Source organism: Salvelinus alpinus, chromosome 17 (genome assembly GCF_045679555.1).
Source record: "Salvelinus alpinus chromosome 17, SLU_Salpinus.1, whole genome shotgun sequence".
NCBI classification, from domain to species: Eukaryota; Metazoa; Chordata; class Actinopteri; order Salmoniformes; family Salmonidae; genus Salvelinus; species Salvelinus alpinus.
In genome coordinates this window covers 5,871,209-5,889,693 of record NC_092102.1, presented here as the reverse complement: position 1 = coordinate 5,889,693, position 18,485 = coordinate 5,871,209, and the positions used below count along the sequence as shown (strand labels likewise).

The 18,485-nt window shown below is 41.4% G+C and overlaps 1 protein-coding gene across 2 annotated transcripts in view; it reads right to left on the bottom strand.

The window, feature by feature from the left end:
- Positions 1-18,485, bottom strand: part of LOC139542010 (zinc finger protein 518A-like) — a 36,797-nt gene that overhangs the window by 10,860 nt on the left and 7,452 nt on the right. The window contains exon 2 of one of the 2 annotated variants that reach the window (XM_071346988.1): positions 11,493-11,574. The exons of the other annotated variant lie outside the window; for it this stretch is intronic. The gene's annotated coding sequence lies outside the window, so the exon portion shown is untranslated. The remainder of the gene's footprint in view (positions 1-11,492; positions 11,575-18,485) is intronic. 2 annotated transcript variants of the gene reach the window in all.

Genomic DNA, 18,485 nt, shown 5'->3' with positions numbered 1-18,485 from the left:
TGCTTTCGCTGAAAAACCTATTTGAAATCGGACACTTTGGTGGGATTAACAACCAGATTACTTTAAAATGGTATAAGACACATGTATGTTTGAGGAATTTTAATTATGAGATTTCTGTTGTTTGAATTTGGCGCCCTGCACTTTCACTGGCTGTTGTCATATCATCCCGTTAACGGGATTGCAGCCATAATAAGTTAATGCCAGTGGCAGGTCATTGGTAAAAATAGAAAAGAGTAAAGGGCCTAGAGAGCTGCCCTGCAGTACACCACACCTTACATGTTTGACATTAGAGAAGCTTCCATTAAAGAAAATCCTTTCAGTTCTATTAGATACAAAATGCAAATTAATTACTTAAAAATCATACAATGTGATTTTCTGGATTTTGGGATTTTATTTTTAGATTCTGTATCTCACAGTTGAAGTGTACCTATGATACAAATTACAGACCTCTACATGCTTTTTAAGTAAGAAAACCTGCAAAATCGGCAGTGTATCAAATATTTGTTCTCCCCACTGTATGTTTTTTCAACAACAGGTTATGGTCAACAATATCAAAGGATGCACTGAACTCGAACAGCACAGCTCCCACAACCTTCTTATTATCAATTTATTTCAACCAATCATCAGTCATGTGTGTCGGGGCAGTACATGTTGAGTGTCCTTCTCTATAAGCATGCTGAAAGACTGTTGGTAATTTGTTTACAGAGAAATAGCATTGTATTTGGTCAAACACAATTTTTCCAACAGTTTGCTAAGAGCTGGTAGCAAGCTTATAGGTCTGCTGTTAGAACAAGTAAAGCCCTCCAGGCCTGAGAACAAAGACTTTCCTCTAAACTCAGATTAAAAATATGACAGATAGGAGTGGCTATAGAGTCAGCCACCATCCTCAGTAGCCTTCCATCTAAGTTGTCAATGCCAGATGGTTTGTCATTTTGATCGATAACAATAATTTGTCCACCTCTCCCACAGTGACTTTACAAAATTCAAACTTGCACTGCTTTTCTTTCATTATTAGTTTTTCTTAATGAATTAATAAAATTGCCCACTGTTCGTTGTGGGCATTTCCTGTCTAAGTTTGCCCACTTTGCCAATTAAAAAATCATTAAAATAATTGGCAACATCAAATGGTTTTGTGATGAATAAGCCATCTGATTCGATGAACGATGGAGTTGAATTTTAATTTCTAGCCACTCCGTTTGCCCCATCTGTTTCAACCATACAGTTTTTCAATTCCTCATCAATCCATGGAGCCTTAACAGTTCTAACAGTCAGTTATTGGAAGAAGCAATTTCATAAAAACAAATATTTTTAACATCATCCACAAGAGTCCCAGCAAAATCTTTTGTATGATCTCTCATACACTATTTTAGGCCCTGCTGTTGGAACTTTGGCTTTCCTGGATAAAGCCACTATATTGTGATCACTGCGTCCAATGGGTACGGATATAGCTTCCTCTTGAGCGGACAGCTTGATGAAAACCAGTCAATATTCAGGTCCCCAAGAAAGTAGACCTCTGTTTACGTCACATACACTATCAAGCATTTCACACATATTATTTAGAAACTGACTGTTAGCACTTGGTGGCCTATAGCAACACCCCAAAAGAAAAGGCTTTAGATGTGCCAAGTGAACCTGCAACCACAACACTTCAATAACACTTGACATAAGATCTTCCCTAAGTATTACAGGGATATGGCTATGAATACATACAGAAACACGTCCCCCATGAGCATTTCTATCTCTTCTATAAATGTTATATCCTTGTATTGCTACTGATGTATCAAATTCTTATTTGTGAGTGAGTCTCAAAAACAAATAATATATGAATGTTATCTGATGTTAGCAAGTTATTGATTTCATTTACCTACATATTAATATGGGCTATTTTCTTGGATAGCTTATCAGAGATGGACATAATACTGAAAAGAGCAGACAAATCAAGAGAAAAAAAAATACATTCAGCAGTCCATGAATCAATTGGTGTGTGTGTGTGTGCTGCGGGGTTGAGGCTACGAACCCATAGGCTTGGCTCTCTCATCCCTTCCAGGCTTCTGGGAGGGAGGGTGGACAATGAACCTGTCATAGCGGATGTACGCAATGTCCCCATGCGCTCTGGCAGCTTTCATGACTGGGATCAGTTCTTTCCTCTTCTGGGGCACATCTTCAGGATAGTCCTCGTTGAGGAAGAAATACGTTCCTCTCAAGTTCTTGGCTCTTTTCAGAACAGCTACCTTGTCCTTGAACCTCAGGAACTTGACCACTATCGGCCTGGGCCTATCACCTGGGCCGGTGGTGGGTTTTCCAGTCCAGTCCTTGTTCCTACATATCCTTCAGATTTGGTCCTGCCGTACATACCTATACATACGCTATGGTCACAAGAGGCAGGCCTCCTTACTGTCCCTAGAATTTCTAAGCAAACAGCTGGAGGCAGGGCTTTATCCTATGGAGCTCCATTTTATGGAATGGTCTGCCTTTCCATGTGAGAGACGCAGACTCGGTCTCAAACTAAGTCTTTATTTAAGACTAATTTCTTCAGTAGGTCCTATGATTGAGTGTAGTCAGGAGTGTGGAGGTGAACGTAAAGGTACTGGTGCAACAAACTGCCCTTGCTGGCTCTGCCTGGCCAGTTCCCCCTCTCCACTGGGATTCTCAGCCTCAAACCCTATTACGGGGGCTGAGTGACTGGCTTACTTGTGCTCTTCCATGCCGTCCCTAGGAGGGGTACGTCACTTGAGTAGATTAAGCCCTAGGACCATGCCTCAGGACTACCTGGCCTGATGACTCCTTGCTGTCCCCAGTCCCCCTGGTCGTGCAGCTGCTCCAGTTTCAACTGTTCTGCCTGCAGCTATGGAACCCTGACCTGTTCACCCGCCTCATAGCCTGGTTCATTTCTAGGTTTCTTCCTAGGTTCTGGCCTTTCTAGGGGGTCACCGTGCTTCTACACCTGCATTGCTTGCGGTTTAGGGTTTTAAACTGGGTTTCTGTACAGCACTTTGTGACATCAGCTGATGTAAGAAGGGCTCTAAAAATACATTTAATTGATTGATCGGTTGGCAGGATCACTGGAAAGAGACAAGCAGTAGGGCTGGGCGATATGGCAAAAATCTCACGATATAGGTCATTTCATATCCCGATAACGATACAATTTGCATTTGGTACCTTGGGTCGAGTGTTAGCACCAACTCACAAAACCCCCGTTTCTCGACAGTGTAAATTGGGGCCATGTCTTTGCAGATGTAAGTTGTAACGGCAGCTGTTATCTCCTTCCATCTTCGTGATTCTTTGCCATATGGTTTGCCGCGGGCAAAAGCCTCTTGCAACGTTCTGAGTCGGGGGTTTTGTTTTGAGCACTCTCTTGTACTTTTTTGGGTCTCATCCGTAGACTCTCTCCGTACTGTTTCACATGATTCTTGCGTACGTGGTAAAAGAGGTTAGTGGTGTTTGAGCCTGTTGTCGGGACCGGCCTGCGGCATAATTTGCAGAGGACGGTTTTCTGGTTTGTGTCATACTTCCATACCAAAACCACTTCCATGCGACAGAAGTAGCCCCTATTAGGTACGAGCTCCGTGTCTCCGTGCTCTGTGTCACATTCACTCTCCTTCATGTTTGTTTGTGTTGCAAATTTCCTTCCACACGAACGCAAAGCGTCGTCCAATTGACTAAAAATGTTGCCGTAAAGAGTGTGATGTGACAACGAAATAAATTATAGATATATTATGCTCCATCATCACACGATATATATCGTCATATCGCCCAGCCCTAACAAGCAGTCCCAGCAACTGATGCCAACTGCATCGCGGGATCAAAACTAAGAAGCTAGGTAGCTAGCAAGAACTTTCCAAATCACTTTCAAACAAACTCGAGCTCTTCCTCGTTCAACAGTTGCTTAGTACGGGAGGCCTATAGAGGTACCAACCTCCGAGGGCTCCCGAGTGGCGCAGCCGTCTAAGGCACTGCATCTCAGTGCTAGAGGCGTCACTACAGACCCTAGTTCAATTCCAGGCTGTATCACAATCGGCTGTGATTGGGAATCCAATAGGGTACAATTAGCCAGATTCGTCTGGGTTAGGGTTTGGCCGGGGTAGGACATCATTGTAAATTAAGAATTTGTTCTTAAAATGTGACTTTAGTCTTCTAAATGAGAAAATGCTTTTTTCATGTAAAGTTTATCCAGTCAGTGGCCACGCCCTCGTGAGCACATACATTATACCCAAACGTCATGAAACACCCCTTTCCACAGAGTTAATAAAAAGGACTCGTGACAATTTTTATTAGTTAAGATAACGCAGGGACGGGATCCCCATGTCGCAGGGACGGGATCCCCATGTTGAAATGGCTAAGAAATCTACAAACTAAAGACCAATTATTCAGGCTTCAGCTGTTTAAATACTTTAGTCTAGTAAACGCAGCAGATCTAAGAACAATGGTACTCTGAAAGATCTATTCTCAAGAACATTTCCGAATGGTACCCTGACGTATCCATTATAACAAGCTACAACTACGAAAGACTGATCTCTGGTGAACAAACCAGAGACTTTCTGTTGACTGACTATCCAGCAGACGGACCGGCGATCGCCGAGAGGGAAAACATTGGCATACACTCGTACACATGTAAATTATTTTAGAATGAGCGGTTGTTCATGTTCAAAGTATTAGCATTTCCATGACTGTAGGTATCAACTGTAGTTTGCTGCTCTCGAGCTGTCCCCACCCATTTCCTTTGTCTACCAAGCAGTCATATCGGTTTCGTCCACTAGGGATATTTTCTTTGTGTCATGTTCGTAACCAATGTATGATCTACTGTGTGTTTATGTAATTCTGTAATTGATTAGTTAGTTAGTAAATAAATAATTAAGCCAATTTGTACATCGCTGATTCATAATTTATGCTAGGGTTCGTGCAGATATCCAAGGGTTTGCGACGTTCAGGAATGAGACTGATGAGGTAATACATTAATATAAATCTGTAATCGATAACATATGAAAATATCTGAAGAGTTAATTTGGCAAATTGACTCTTTAAAAACATTTCCCCGTGGTGCCCTGACTTCCCAGTTAATTAAAATGTACATAAATAGTTTAATCACGTAAGGAATAATTACACAGAATTGATTTGATAATATAACAGCCTTCACATTTAATGATTGTCACGCTACGACAGTAATTAGCATGAGTTTGTAAGTAACAAAAAAAAATCCCAGGACATAAACATATCTGATATGGGCAGAAAGCTTAAATTCTTGTTAATCTAACTGCACTGTCCAATTAACAGTAGCTATTACACTGAAATAATACCATGCTATTGTTTGAGGAGAGTGCACAATTACGAACTTGAAAATCTATTAATAAACCAATTAGGCACATTTGGGCAGTCTTGATACAACATTTTGAACAGATATGCAATGGTTAATTGAATCAGCCTAAAACTATGCACATACACTGCTGCCGTCTAGTGTCCAACATTTAAATTGCACCTGGGCCTTTCTCTTGCATTTCAAAGATGGTTAAACAAATTAAGAAAAAAAAGGATCTCTGTACTTTGCTCCGTTCATCTTTCCCTCGATCCTGACTAGTCTCCCAGTCCCTGCCGCTGAAAAACATCCCCACAGCATAATGCTACCAGCAGCATGCTTCACCGTAGGGGTGGTGCCAGGTTTCCTCCAGACGTGACGCTTGGCATTCAGGCCAAAGAGTTCAATCTTGGATTCATCAGACCAGAGACTATTGTTTCTCATGGTCCGAGAGTCATTTAGGTGCCTTTTGGCAAACTCCAATAAGGCTGACATGTGCCTTTTACTGAGGAGTGGCTTCTGTCTGGCCACTCTACTATAAATGCCTGATTGATGGAGTGAGATGGTTGTCCTTCTGGAAGGTTCTCCCATCTACACAAAGGAACTCTGTCAGAGTGACCATTGGGTTCTTGATCACCTCCTTGACAAAGGCCCTTCACCCCCGATTGCTCAGTTTGGCCAGGCAGCGAGCTCTAGGAAGAGTCTTGGTGGTTCCAAACTTCTCCCATTTAAGAATTATGGAGGTCACTGCGTTATTGGGGACCTTCAATGCTGCAGAAATGTTTTGGTACCCTTACCCAGATCTGTGCCTCGACACAATCCTGTCTTGGAGCGCTATGGACAATTCCGACCTCATGGCTTGGTTTTTGCTCTGACATGCACTGCTAACTGTGGGGCCTTATATAGACAGGTGTGTGCCTTTCCAAATCATGTCCAATCAATTGAATTTACCACAGGTGGACTCCAATCAAGTTGCAGAAACATCAAGGATGAGCAATGGAAAAATAATCCACCTGAGCTCAATTTCGAGTCTCATAGCAAAGGGTCTGAATACGTATGAAAATAAGGTATTTAAGTTAATTTATACGTTTGCAAACATTTCTAAAAACAGTTTTTAATGGGGTGTTAGAATAAGGCTGTAATGTAACAAAATGTGGAAAAAGTCAAGGGGTCTGAATACTTTCCGAATGCACTGTAAGGGTTGAAAATGGCGGATTTGGGCACTAATAAGTGCCTATATTTGAACGTAGTGGCTGTACAGTAACATGCTATACATGACGTCAGAACTCTGGCTCTGTGCTTTACAGCGCTGTATGGGTTTTGACTGATGGCCTTTCTGAACTTAAGCACTGCGCGCTATAAGAAGTTGCACCCATCCTCCCCGGTAATTGGGGAACTTTAACAAATGTTTTGTTGTCCGAGTGAGGGAAACAACGTCAATTAAAATGACTATGTATTGGAAAGATGAGATAGAGGATAATAATAAATACCGCTACAATGTCATACAAGCAAGCCAAACGCGTGAGTCCAAACGTGCACTGCACATTTCCAAATCTTCTAACTCATGTAATATACAGTGTCTACGTTTATGATCATCACTATGTTTGATGTACAGTTACAAGATGACATGGCATCATACCTTGGGTTGTTCTGAACAGAATGAGCCTGTTTGTTGATTGTAAAGAAAATTCACCGGGACACACGCACCTGAATGCACTCATTACTCCTTTCTAAATGCAACAAAATACGATCCATTTCTTTGAAATGCCTTGTGAATGTCTAACACTAAGATCATATTGTATGGCTTAGCTAGTCATGTTGGCAATAAAGCAAGCTTTCAAATCATGCCCGGAAATACAGCCAGTATGATACATTTTGCATCATATGATTCATTATTCATCATACCGGCTCCATTTCTGTATTTTGAGAGTAATACATCTTGAAAACTTGATAGCTGACATGTAAACCCTTTTGGGGCTATTTCAACCATGGACTAATGAAGTTAATAAATAAAATACATATTTTTGGGGTGGAAATTTCCTTTAACTGTACCTCTTTGAATGTAAGTAAACTAAAAGACAGGGGCAACGCTGTGATGGAATGCATTTTACTGACTGTTGTGCTTACTTACTCGAATACCTCTCCTGGGTAGGGGGCAGTATTTTGACATCCGGATGAAAAGTGTGCCCAGAGTAAACTGCCTGTTACTCAGGCCCAGAAGCTAGGATATGCATATAATTGGTAGATTTGGATAGAAAACACTCTAAAGTTTCTAAAACTGTTACAATTATATCTGTGAGTATAACAGAACTGATATGGCAGGCGAAACCCCGAGGACAAACCCCCCACCCCCAAAAAAATTCAGCCTGCCACTATTTTCAATGGCTCACTTTTATTATAAGGCCAAGTCCTCCCAGATTGCAGTTTCTAGGGCTTCCACTAGATGTCAACAGTCTTTAGAAAGAGTTTCAGGCTGGTTTTTGGAAAAACGAGCCAGAAATTGTAGTTTTTCAATGTGGCTCCCATTTTGGCTGTAGTGTTTCCAAGTGCGTGGAAGAGAGCGCGGTCTTTGGTATTTTTCTCCGGTAAAGACAATAACGATTCTCCGTCTTAAATTTTATCGTTAATTTACGTATTAGGGTACCTAAGGTTTGATTATAAACGTTGTTTGACTTGTTTGGAAAAGTTTATTAGTAACGTTTGGGATTCATTTTCTATGCATTTTGATGGAGGGAAACTGGGTGGATTATTGACTGAAGCGCGCCAGCTAAACTGAGTTTCTATGGATATAAAGAAGGACATTATAGAACAAAAGGACCATTTGTGATGTAACTGGGACCTTTTGGAGTGCCAACAGAAGAAGATGATGATCAAAGTCAAGGCATTTTTTATATCGCTATTTCTGACTTTCGTATCACACCTGCCTGTTTGAAATATGTTTTTCATGTGTTTGTATGCGGGGCGCTGTCCTCAGATAATCGCATGGTGTGCTTTCGCCGTAAAGCCTATTTGAAATCTGACAGTGGCTGGACTAACAAGAAGTTAAGCTTTATTTTGTTGTATTACACTTGTGATTTTATGAAAGTTAAATATATATAATACTGTAGTTTGAATTTCGCGCTATGCAATTTCACCGGATTTCACCGGATAAGAAGTTAAGTGTAGAGTCTACAAAGTCAATATTCATTGACTTCAATTTAAAATTTCATGGTGTAATCACAACATCATACAGGAACTCAAGTCCTTTTGTTCACCTGACCTAGAATTCCTTACTATCAAATGCCAACCGCATTATCTTCCAAGAGAACTCTCTTCGATTAGACACAGCCGTGTATTACAAAAAGGAAACAAGCACCGTCGCGGACATTGACGTCTTACTCCCAGACAAATTAAACAACTTGCTCGCTTTGAGGACAATACAGTGCTACTGACACGGCCCGCTACCAAAGCCTGTGGGCTGTCCTTCACCGCAGCCAACGTGAGAAAAACATTTAAAACGTGCTTTCCCTCGCAAGGCTGCCGGCCCAGACGTCACCCCTAGCCGCGTCCTCAGAACATGCGCAGGCCAGATGGATGGTGTGTTGACAGACATAATCAATCCTTATCCCAGTCTGCTGTCCACACATGCTTCAAGATGGCCACCATTGTTCCTGTACCAAAGAAAGCCAAGGTAACTGAACTAAATGACTACTGCCCTGTTGCACTCACTTCTGTCATCATGAAGTGCTTTGAGAGACTAGTCAAGGATCATATCACCTTCACCCTACCCGATACCCTAGACCCACTCCAATTTGCTTACCGCCCCAATAGGTCCACTGACGATGCAATCGCCATCACACTGCACAATCCCATCTGGACAAGAGGAATACCTAGGTAAGAATGCTGTTCATTGACTACAGCTCAGCATTCAACACCATAGTACCTTCCAAACTCGTCATTAACTCCAGCGGACGGCCGCCCCCAGGTGGTGAAGGTAGGAAACAACATCTCCACGCTGCTGATCCTCAACACTGGGGACCCACAAGGGTGCGTTCTCAGCCCTCTCCTGTACTTCCTGTTCACCCATGACTACGTGACCATGCCCGCCTCCAACTCAATCATCAAGTTTGCAGACAACAATACAGTGGTTGGCTTGATTACCAACAACGACGAGACAGCCTACAGGGAGGAGGTGAGGGCCCTCGGAGTGTGGTGTCAGGAAAAATAACCTCACACTCAACGTCAACGTAACAAAGGAGATTATTGTGGACTTCAGGAAACAGGAGAGGGAGCACCTCCCATCCACATCGATGGGCAAGAAGAGGAGAAGGTGGAACGTTAAAGTCCTCGGCGTACATATCACAGACAAACTGAAGTGGTCCACCCACACAGACAGCGTGGTGAAGAAGGCGCAGCAGCGACTCTTCAACCTCAGGAGGCTGAAGAAATTTGACTTGTCACCAAAAACACTCAAACCTTTACAGGTGGACAATCGAGAGCATCCTGTCGGGCTGTATGACCGCCTGGTACGGCAACTGCACCGCCCTCAACCGCAAGGCTCTCCAGAGGATAGTGTGGTTTGCACAACGCATAATTGAGGGCAAACTACCTGCCATCCAGGGCACCTACAGCACCCGATGTCACAGGAAGGCCAAACAGATCTAGGACAACAACCACCCGAGCCATTGCCTGTTCACCCCGCTATCATCCAGAAGGCGAGGTCAGTATAGGTGCATCAAAGCTGGGACCGAGAGACTGAAAAACAGCTTCTATCTCAAGGCCATCAGACTGTCACTAACATAGAGGCTGCTACCAACATACTGACTCAAATCTCTAGCCACTTTAATAAATGGACTTAAAGTTATCACTAGTCACTTTAAATAACGTTTACATATCCTACATTACTCATCTCATATGTATATACTGTATTCTATACCATCGACGTGCTTCTACACCTGCATTGCTTGCTGTTTGGGGTTTTAGGCTGGGTTTCTGTACAGCACTTCGAGATATTAGCTGATGTACGAAGGGCTATATAAAATAAACTTGATTGATTGATTGATTTTGCCTATGCCGCACGGCCATAACCCATCCATATATTTATATGTACATATTCTTATTCATCCCTTTACATGTGTGTATAAGGTAGTTGTAGTAAATTTGTTAGATTACTTGTTAGATATTACTGCATTGTCGGAACTAGATGCACAAGCATTTCGCTACACATCTGCTAACAATGTGCATGTGACCAATAAAATTTGATTTGAAATCATGAAATACATTCAGTAATTAAGTGTGCAATATAAATGCAAAACTATTGAAAGAGTTAAAGCGCTAATCAGAGTCCAAACCTTGTTCGAGTCCGCGTTATTGAACATTTCATTTGTTTCAAATTCTCAGCGCGGCTCAAGCTGTTTCTCCAACTGTCACAACATTAAGAATGAATAGACGCCACGTATGTGAATTTTGGGGAGGTGCGCTGTCGGTCTGTGTCCCCCCGATGGACCGTGGTCTCAGAGCCGCATAGCTATGTCACAATGCGTTGTCGGACTATCACGGCTCTGGACCCCGAATTAGCCTCAATTTTGTCTTGTTTCAGGAATCAGACCACAGCCAATAATATGAATTTTTATGAAACATTGCCCAATACTAAACATCAGCAATTTCTGTATCTGAATGGCCACCCCATCCAGAGATGGAAGTGGTCAAAATAAGCATCAAGGGGACATTGCAACAAACATCGACAGCCGTATAAACATGAGGTGATCTCCTTGCATGCACATAATGATCCCCATTGGTGAGGACATAGAAAACTTAAACAATGATGACTTCACACAGTTCCGATGTGAGTTCAGATGTTCTCCTGCTTTATTCTTGTGGCTTTTTCATTGCAATCAAGATTATGGTCACACTGAAATCTGTGTTATATCCCATTGTTACCACTAAGAAATACAGCTTCCACAGAGCATGCGCACATTTGTTGGTCCAATTGCCTCATATCAGAGATTAGAATTGTGGTAGCCTAAACAGATTAAAGGACACCATGACAAAAGAAAATGTACTGAAATAGGTATAAATACTGTATGTCTGTTGTATGCACATAACCCAATTCATATTTTACAAAATTATCAAGACTGAACTCAATAGAACACTTCCTCAACAAAAAGAACCGTCAGAAATGACCTCCTCTGTTTTTAATATGACTACCGGTATGTGAATTTACCTTTACCCCTTCCAAGGAAGCCTTATCATCAATGTTGTGTCTTCTCCCTCGGGGTTGGTTATGTGGGGATACGCTCCGCGAGCTGTCAGAAAAATAGCAAAATGATCAATACTACGGCTACCATTTCTTGTGTGGACTGATTACATGGTAAATATTTTGATGTCCATTTATTGTAATCATACATTTCTGTGTTAATTGGTTAAATATTAAAGGGTAAGGTAAAGATTATGGTTATGGTTGAATGAAGGGTAATATTAAGATTGTGTACTATGCCGTTGCCACAAGCAGCAGGATGAACCGATAAGATTGCAGATGAGCGCGATGCAAGACGAACTCACACAAAGTATCTGCACAGGTATGCTTCACTGTGCTGCCACGTGAAGCTCCGCTGGACAACAGCACAGAAGTGTAGGCTCACACTTCACGCTCTTAGTGGTTGTATGAGTCGGACCGATATTGTTATTTAGCGTACTTCGTGCATTGCTGACTCTAGCTTTGGCCTAAGTTAAACACCACACTGTTGGATATAGGAACACATTGAAATAGGACACTCATTTTCCAACACAGCCTAACTGTCAACCAAGTTAAAGGAGTTAGGTTTGATTATAACCTTAAAGGCAACGTAACCTAATTCCGATAGGGCAAAAACAATTATATAGTTATCAATGATTAGGTGGGTAGTATTAAGGGCAGTCTAAATAGCTGGTTTTGTAATTTCAGCATTATTTGCACAGGACCCTTTTGAGGTTAGGTATTAGCACATAACCCATGTCTTTTGACCCAACCAAGAAAACTGACCCTGCAGCGGTGGTTGTAGTGATGGGAAGTTCAGCTTTTATTGCCTCAGATCTTTTCAACTCGTTCGGTCAAAAGAACAAATCTTTCGACTAATTTTGTTCATTTGATTCAGTAATGCCCAGAGCACGCAGGACCCACTACTGGTGAATGATGAACTTAAAACTTGACAGAATCATGATTCTACAAGCCTCTCGTTCACCATAGGGGGCTTATTTGAGCTGTCATTTGTGACTTGCTAGGCATACAAATACGATTTATTGATAGCTTTGAAACAAGGTCTAGTTGCGGCCGCAAACAGGACTTAATTGTGAACAACTCTTGGAGGAATGCAACCGCATAGTTCACTGCTGCGAGGGAGATTAGCACTTAGCACTTCCTTGCCTGATTCCATGCATCCTACAAACAACGCCAATGACTAGGCAGGGCAAATCTGTGTTGGTGAATTCAGGTAAATCAAAATAAATTTAAATCACAGCACGTTTTTAAGATTCATTCAGCTGTTTTTACCTTGAGTACAATACCAGTGGGAAATGTTGCTGAAAACACTTCTTATTGACAAGTCATCCAGTGCCTTCGGAAAGTTCAGACCCCTTGTCTTTTTCCACCTTTTGTGAAGTTCTGAAATGGATAAAATACAAATCTAGTTTCTCCCATTGTTCTCTGCAGATGCTCTCAAACTCTGTCAAGTTGGATAAGGAGCATTGCTACACAGCTATTTTCAGGTCTCTCCAGAGATCGGGTTCAAGGCCGGGCCACTCAAGAAAATTCAGAGACTTGTCCTGAAGCCACTCCTGCGTTTCCTTGGCTGTGTGCTTAGGGTCATTGTCCTGTTGGAATGTGAACCTTTGCCCCAGTCTGAGGTACTGAGCGCTCTGGAGCAGGTTTTCATCAAGGATCTCTCTGTACTACGCACCATTCATCTTTGCCTCGAACCTGACTAGTCTCCCAGTCCCTGTCGATGAAAAATATCCCCACAGCATGATTCTGCCACCACCATGCTTCACCGTATGGATGGTGCCAGGTGTTCTCCAGACGTGAAACTTGGCATTCAGGCCAAAGAGTTTTGATCTTTGTTTCATCAGACCAGAGAATCTTGTTTCTCATTGTCTGAGAGTACTTTAGGTTACCTTTGGAAAACTCCAAGCGGACCGTCATGTGTCTTTTACTGAGGAGTGGATGGTATCTGGCCACTCTACCATAAAAGGCCTGATTGGTGGAGTGCTGCAGAGATTTTCGTACTTCTGGAAGGTTCTCCCCTCTCCACAGAAGAACTCTGGAGCTCTGTCAGAGTGACCATCGGGTTCTTGGTCACCTCCCTGACCAAGGCCCTTCTCCCCAGATTGCTCAATTTGTCCGGGCAGCCAGCTCTTGGAAGAGTCTTGGTGGTTACAAACATATTCCACTTACGATTGATGGAGGCAACTGTGTCCTAGGGGAACTTCAATGCTGCATAAATGTTTTGGTACCCTTCCCAAGATCTGTGCCTCGACAACCCTGTCTCGGAGCTCTACGGACAATTCCTTCAACATCATGGCTTGGTTTTTTCACTCTGAAATGCACTGTCAACTTTGGGACCTTATCTAGACAGGTGTGTGCCTTTCCAAATCCTGTCCAATCAATTGGATTTACCACAGGTGGACTCCAATCAAGTTGTAGAAACATCTCAAAGATGATCAATGGAAACAGAATGACCTTAGTTCAATGTTGAGTCTCATAACAAAGTGTCTGAACACTTAAGTGAATAAAGTATCTGTTTTTAATCTTAATACATTTGCACAAAAGAAAATCTAAACCTGTTTTTGCTTTTTCATTATGGGGTATCGTGTGTAGATTGCTGAGGATTATTTTAATCAATTTTAGAATAAGGATGTAATGTAACATAATGTGGAAAAAGTCATGGAGTTTGAATACTTTATGAAAGGCACTGAATTGATAAATAGCACTGTTGAAAATACCACAACTCAAAAAACACATGGAAACTGGGTATATTGTTACGTCACTGGTTAGAGTACAACCTGCAGAACAGTCAGCTCCATTGTGGAATTTTGCATTTTGATACGGGGTCACTAAAAACAGAAACACAACAATGTTTTGTCAATCACTTTATCGTTTATCACTTTGAAATCAATAAATGTGAGAGAGTGGAGAGGTTGCCCATCCTGTTAAAAATAACAGCTCAAAAACCACATGGAATCTGGGAATAATGTGTAAATCACTGGTTAGAGAACAATTTGTAGAAGACAGCTAGGTACATTTTGCTGGTACATTTAAAAAAATATATATCCCTGTTCCATTGCCTGCCCCTCCATTTAAAGGGGTATCAACCAGATTCCTTTTCCAATGGCTTCCTCAGGCTGTGACCAGGCTTTAGACATAGTTTCAAGCTTTTATTTTGAAAAATTAGCGAGATTTATCAAAACGCGTCAGGTGTCCTTTGATTAGTTCCTACGCAGGAGAGATGTGGCTCGACATTTTCTTTCTCTGTCGTATTGAACAGTTTACCGTCCGGTTGAAATATCATCGATTATGTATGTTAAAAACAACCTGAGGATTGATTATAAAAAACCTTTGACATGTTTCTACGAACATTACGGATACTTTTTGGAATTTTCGTTTGCCCTTCAGGACCAGAACGAGCCTGTGGTTTTCTGAACATAACACGGAAACCAAATGGCGGTTTTTGGTTATAAAACTAATCTTTATCGAACAAAAACAACATTTATTGTGTAACTGGGAGTCTCGTGAGTGCAAACATCCGAATATTATCAAAGGTAAGCGATTAATTTTATTGCTTTTCTGACTTTCGTGACCAAGCTAATTTAAGGCTTTCATGATAAATATTTTTTGTATTTTTATTTATTTATTTGGAGCTCTGCAGTTTAGCGGTTGTTGTTGATAAATGATCCCGGTAACGGGATCCGTAGCGTCAAGAACAAATTCTTATTTACAATGATGGCCGACCAAAAGTCAAAAGGCCTCCTGCGGGGATGGGGGCTGGGATGAAAAAAACATAATGACAAGAGAGACACCACGACACGACATAAAGAGAGACCTAAGACAACATAGCAGCAACACAACATGATAACAACATGGTAGCAACATGGTTAGCAGCACAAAACAGACAACAGCAAAAAGGGCAAGAAGATGGAGACAACAATACATCACGCAAAGCATCCACAACTGTCAGTAAGAGCGTCCATGATTGAGTCTTTGAATGAAGAGATTGAGATAAAACTGTTCAGTTTGAGTGTTTGTTGCAGCTCGTTCCAGTCGCTAGCTACATCGGATTGAAAAGAGGAGCGACCCAGGGATGTGTGTGCTCTGGGGACCTTTAACAGAATGTGACTGGCAGAAAGGGTGTTGTATGAAGAGGATGAGTGTACTGTGATCCTTTTGTCTGCACCTCCCAGGGCATTTGAACTGATTCCAGAGGCCGACCCAAAATAACGCCGCCGGAGGAGAGAGTGTAGGAGCGGCCTTCTAGTGAGGCTTCGGATGCGCGCACACCAACCACCGCTTGGTATACTACTCGCTATACTACTCGCTAACACCAACCACCGCAGAGTATAATACTCGCTAATGTCAAGTCCTAGTTAAGAAAGTTGACGAAATCAGGGCAAGAGTTGCTTTCCAAAGAGATATCCAGGATTGTAACATACTCTGTTTCACGGAAACATGGCTAGCTTGAGACATGCTGTCAGAGTCAGTTTAGGCATTGTTTCAGGCTTTTACTCTGAAAAATGAGGGAGATGCACCGCTTTCAATGAGAGGACAGTGGAAATTTCCAGACATGAACCAAGCACGTGATCGGGAGCGCGCATTTCTTGTTTACCTTTTCCATTGACGAAGCTTTTGTCCGGTTGAAATATTATTGATTATTTATGACAAAAACTACCTGAGGATTGATTTTAAACATCGTTTGACATGTTTCTACTATCTTTTATTGTACTTTCTTGACTTCTCGTCTTGGTGTTGAGAGCGCGCATTGTGCCTTTGGATTTCTGAACTAAACGCACCAACAAAACAGAGGTATTTGGACATGATGAACTTTATCGAACAAAACAAACATTTGTTGTCTAACATGGAGACCTGGGAGTGCCACCAGATGAAGATCAAAGGTAAGTGATTAATTTTAATGCTATTTCTGACTTTCGTGACACTCTCCTTGGTTGGAAAATGGCTGTACGGGTTTCTGTGTCTAGGCGCTGACCTAACATAAATCGCAAAGTGTGCTTTCGCCGTAAAGCCTATTTGAAATCGGAAACTGTGGCTGGATTTACAAGAAGTTTCTTTGAATTCGGCGCCCTGCAATTTCACTGGCTGCTGTCGAGGTGGGATACCAGACAGGCTAACAAGCGCATTCGCGAAAAAAAGCGCTGTCGTTGCACCAATGTGTACCTAACCATAAACATCAACGCCATTCTTAAAATCAATACACAAGTATATATTTTTAAACCTGCATATTTAGTTAATATTGCCTGCTAACATGAATTTATTTTAACTAGGGAAATTGTGTCACTTCTCTTGCGTTCTGTGCAACAGAGTCAGGGTATATGCAGCAGTTTGGGCCGCCTGGCTCGTTGCGAACTAATTTGCCAGAATTTTACATAATTATGACATAACATTGAAGGTTGTGCAATGTAACAGCAATATTTAGACTTATGGATGCCACCCGTTAGATAAAATACGGAACGGTTCCGTATTTCACTGAAAGAATAAACATTTTGTTTAAAAAAATGATAGTTTCTGAATTTGACAATATTAATGACCTAAGGCTCGTATTTCTGTGTGTTATTATATTATAATTAAGTCTATGATTTGATAGAGCAGTCTGACTGAGCGGTGGTAGGCAGCAGCAGGCTCGTAAGCATTCATTAAAACAGCACTTTACTGCGTTCGCTAGCAGCTCTTCGCAATGCTTCAAGCATTGCGCTGTTTATGACTTCAAGCCTATCAACTCCCGAGATTAGGCTGGCAATACTAAAGTACATATTATAACATCCAATAGTCAAAGGTATATGAAATACAAATCGTATAGAGAAATAGTCCTAAAATAACTACAACCTAAAACTTCTTACCTGGGAATATTGAAGACTCATGTTAAAAGGAACCACCAGCTTTCATATGTTCTCATGTTCTGAGCAAGGAATTTAAACGTTAGCTTTTTTACATCCCACATATTGCACTTTTACTTTCTCCAACACTTTGTTTTTGCATTATTTAAACCAAATTGAACATGTTTCATTATTTATTTGAGACTAAATTGATTTTATTGATGTATTAAGTTTTAAAAAATATTTTAAAAGGCTGATTAATCAGTATCGGCATTTTTTGGTGTTCCAATATTCGGTATCGGCGTTGAAAAATCATAATCGGTTGACCTCTAGCACAGAGAGGCGGCTGCCTACCTACAGACTTGATATCATTGGCCACTTTAATAAATGGAACACTAGTCACTGTAATAACACCACAGAGTGTTTACATATCTCGCATTACTTATCTCATATGTACACTACCGTTCAAAAGTTTGGGGTCACTTATAAATGCCCTTGTTTTTGAAAGAAAACCTCATTTTGTCCATTAAAATATCAAATTGATCAGAAATACAGTGTAGACATTGTTACCTTCTTGTCACTATAGGGGGTGCTGTTTCAACTTCGACATTTATCGTTCCCAAATTAAACTGCCTCGTACTCAATTCTTGCTCGTACAATATGCATATTATTATTACTATTGGATAGAAAACAATCTCTAGTTTCTAAAACCGTTTGAATTATGTCTGTGGGTGAAACAGAACTCATTCTGCAGCTAAATTCATGACAGGAACTGCGAAGGTCTGAAAACGAGGCTCTGTTCTCAGATCAGTTTAAAGCTCTGTATGTATCCTATGGGTCGACATGAACTGCACGCGCCTTCCCCTGGATGTCAGTAACCAATGAGAATTGGAATGGAGTTTCTAGGCAGATCTCAGACCTTATAAAGCCCCAAGGAATGGAGGGAGCTCTCTTTTCGACGTTCGTCATGACGCAAAGCAAGACCTCAGGATGGCATTTTGAAACGCTCAGTTATCGGCCTTAGATATATCCGTCTGTAATTTAATTCGATATAGGTGTTAGAAACATCATAACGAAGTTATTTTAAACCGAGTTATATCAGTTTATGCGAGTATATTGCGATTTTCGGAATTTCCTTAGT